The sequence below is a fragment of the Oncorhynchus gorbuscha genome, linkage group LG18, assembly GCF_021184085.1.
Source record: "Oncorhynchus gorbuscha isolate QuinsamMale2020 ecotype Even-year linkage group LG18, OgorEven_v1.0, whole genome shotgun sequence".
NCBI classification, from domain to species: Eukaryota; Metazoa; Chordata; class Actinopteri; order Salmoniformes; family Salmonidae; genus Oncorhynchus; species Oncorhynchus gorbuscha.
This window is the reverse complement of record NC_060190.1, coordinates 41,297,352-41,301,254: the sequence shown is the minus strand read 5'-3', so window position 1 is coordinate 41,301,254 and position 3,903 is coordinate 41,297,352. Positions and strand designations below refer to the sequence as shown.

The following is a 3,903-nucleotide window of genomic DNA, read 5'->3' as shown; positions in this document are numbered from 1 at the left end:
TACAAATGTCAACCCTGATACAAAAGTGTTGGAAGTGTCAAACCATTCGAAAAAATAGGCCTATTTGGGAGATAATTGATGCCACAATGAAGAAATGAAGGTTATACACAATGTCTGGCATGATGAGGAGGAAATCTGAATCTGAAATTTCTGTAATTTAATGAAACTTCAAATGGTTTGTACCATCTGGGGTGTTTATTCACTAGTGTCTGAGGCCCCCTACTGGTCAAGACAATATCTATATTTTGGGCCCTAATTTTCAAGCTAGAACAAGGAATATGCCCTGTTCTCAGCTTTGTAAGAAATAATGAGGACAATATTTCAATAAAATAACATGTTTTCTCATGTATTTATATGTCTTTATTTGAAGAGCACACAGACACGTCTTAGTTGTCCATCATGGTCTGAAAGAAACCCAAAATACAGGCTCAGATGAGTTTCACAAGGCAAACAAAACACATTTGAAACAGAACTAAAGAAGAACACCAAAACACTCAACAGTGAAATGGTTGGAGTCAAGCCCATTTCAACAATTCAGGAAGTCAATTCAGTTCCAATTTTCTTCAGTTATTTTCTATGAGGAAAATGTGGACAAGGAATTGGAATTTGAGTGTCTAAATTGCCTAAATTGCAATGGAATTGACCTCAACCCTGTGTGGTGATGTATAGCGATGTGTTTAGTGATCTGGTCATCAGCAACTCCGGTTACCTCATCAATCCACTCATTGTAGTCAGAGACGCGGGTGAAGACGGTGGGTTTCTTGATGTAGTTGCATCCCTGGCCGGAGACGAAGCTAGCAATGCCATGCACCTCCCATACTCCCGCAGAGTTCTTACAGTTCAGTGGGCCACCAGAGTCACCCTGAAACAGAACACAAAACACTTCATATCTTTGAAATGTTTACCACACAGGTTGATGAAAATATAATGCTCATCAGCTTTGCTTGAATTTCTTGTATCTTAATGTTTTTGCTTGTATCTCCTGTATATCTAATTGTCTGCTCCCCAAATGGCACCCTGTGCACTTTATATTGCACTACTTTATACCAGAGCCCTATGGGTGTGTGTGCCTGACTCACGTTGCAGCCTCCCACCACTCCGTTCCCGCCGGCGCAGACCATGGACCTGCGAATGGACACGCCCCACCAGTCGCTCTGGGTACACGTATTGTGGTCCACCACGGGCATCAGGGCCTGCTGGAGGGTGTCGGGGGTGGGACCTCCGGCTGGAACACACACAGCAGGGGGATAATGAGCATGATTGAAATGAAAGAAAAAATACATACAGTATGCTGCCTTGGCCTTACATACAGGCAATTACATACAGGCAGAGACACAGAAGCATGCACGGACACGCACACACACGCACACACACACCACTCATCACTCACTGGTGAGTCTTCCCCAGCCGGTGATGTAGCAGGGGTAATTATTGGACAGGATGGTTCCGGGGGGGCGGGGACACAAGCCAGCTGGACCTGGTCACTCAGAGTCACATGCTCTGCCAGCTTGATCATGGCGATGTCATTGCTGGTCATTTGGGAAATTAGAGTATGAATGGATCAGAATAGATCAGAAACTGTTACTGGTTTCTAGTTTACTGTTATCATGGCCATTGAAACCATATATAAGTTCAGTATTTAGAACAATTTCCCACCAATGTGTATAAACTATTTAATACTTAACTAATACTTAATAGGTTATAAACTCTTTATTGCTTATAAATCTGAAGATTCTGCGTCAATAGTGTAAATGTAAAGTTTTACTTGTGTTTTTACAAGCCATTGCCCAACTTACCCTACTGACAGGAGGACAGGGTTATAGTGTCTGTGCACGATGATTCCTTTCTTAGCTGGGAAGTAAGCCTGAGCACTGGGCTCAGCCTCTGCCAGGTTGTGCTTGCCCACAACCACACGATAATTCAGCTTCAGACTGTATGGAGGAATAGGGGGAAAACTGTCCCATTAAGCATCATTTTGCAGACCTAATAGACCTACCCGTTCTTCACATTGGTCAAACACAATTGCTTATTTTTTTTCACTGTTTTGTGCTGGTCAACACCTTTAAAAATAGCAGCAGTGTGTCTGTGTGTGCTGGCTTACTCAATGCAGTGGGCAGCAGTCATAACCCAGTTGGTAGCGATGAGGGATCCACCACAGGTGTGTCTGTACTCACCATTTCTCTCATACTGCAGAGAGATCTACAAAGACCGACAATGATCAGTATATTCTTACAGCACTTAGCAATGAACCTAAACGTAACATTTTAGAGTCCGCTCCATCAACACTTCACGATCAATATCATAAACACTTCACTTTTACTCAAAACTATCAATGATTTACAGTAGATACAAAGAACACTTTAGTTTGTTCCATCTAAACATTCCTGTAAGGTCCATTACCATTAAAAGTTGAATTCAGTCAGCACCTCCATCACTTTACCTAATTACAGTTACATTCAGCACCATTTACATTTTGAAACACTTAGTTAAAATTTGAAGTGTCTTGAACGAAAACCCCGTGTCTCGACATCCTCACCTGCCAAGGCCAGCTGTTGGGGCGGGCATCCACGCCATTGACCACGCGGGTAGTATCAGGCTTAATGGCTGGGGTTCCACAGCCAGATGCTGCAGACGGGGAAGAGGTACATCCAGGACTTATTACACAAGGGGTGGCAGGTAGCCTAGTGGTTAGAGCGCTGGGCCAGTAACTGAAAGGTTGTTAGATTGGATCCCCGAGTTGACAAGGTAAAAATCTGTCGCTCTACCCCTGAAAAAGGCAGTTAACCCACTGTTCCTAGGCCGTCATTGTAAATAAGAATTTGTTCTTAACTTACTTGCCTAGTTAAATAAAAGTTAAAGAGACACATACATGAATATAACAGGGTTGGAGTGTTGCACCCCAGAAAGTGAACCAAATTCTAATTCCAAATGTTCCTCATTGAAAAGCATTGTAGATTTTGGAATTTCAGTGTACATCCTGAATTGACTGAAATTAAATGGAATTGACTCCAACCCTGTTATAGGCTATGTAAAGGACTGTCAAGATGTCCTATTCTAGGCCAGTGTAGATGCATAGCGGGAAGTAGTGAAAATAGTTGTACTTGTAATAGTTGTTGCCCTGTCTCTTTCTCTGTGATTGTCATTCTAATGGAATCCTGAAAGAATGAAACCCTGTCCTCAAACATGTACATCAAAAGGTGCAAAGTTATGGACAAAGACACAAAACATCCACATCAAATTAAATATTTTTCTTGATCAAATAACATGGAAAGCAACAGTATTTTGTTCAATATAAATTGACCATCCTTACAAATCACTTAATGTAAATGTACATTACTGTATTGTACATAGGCTGGTCATCTAGGTTTGCACCTGAAGACTTTCCATCACCATGAAAAAAAACCATTGCACAATACAGAAATTGAGTACATTTAGACAAGCGGGTTGTGATGACGTGGCTCAGTTGGTAGAGCATGGCGCTTGCATATCTAGGGTTGTGGGTTCGATTCCCACAGGGGACCAGTAAAAATAAGAGTGTCTACTAAAATGCAAAAGGAATCAATAGACCATTTCAGTTTTCACTTAAAAAGAAGTTGCAAAGTATTTCAAGAAACTGGAAAACATATATCAAGCAAGTATTTTTATATTCTACAAGTATTATCAGATTAACTGTTTTGACAGATAATTATCAGACTCAAGTTACAAATACTGGTAAACACTTAGTTTACATTTTTTCACATAAGTAGACCAATATTGTTGTCTTCAGCACAGGCACGTTTTTTTCTTCTGCATTGTTGGCAAAGATAATTGCAGCACCACCAACCCCAAACTACTTCCCGCAGCTATGCTGAGATGGTTAGCTAGCTGGAGAGAAAACCATAGCTTGTCAGTCGATATAAAACA

The 3,903-nt window shown here is 41.3% G+C and overlaps 1 pseudogene; it reads right to left on the bottom strand.

The window, feature by feature from the left end:
* Positions 1–342: 342 nt before the first annotated feature.
* On the bottom strand, positions 343–3,457 carry LOC124003598 (annotated as a pseudogene).
* Positions 3,458–3,903: the final 446 nt, after the last annotated feature.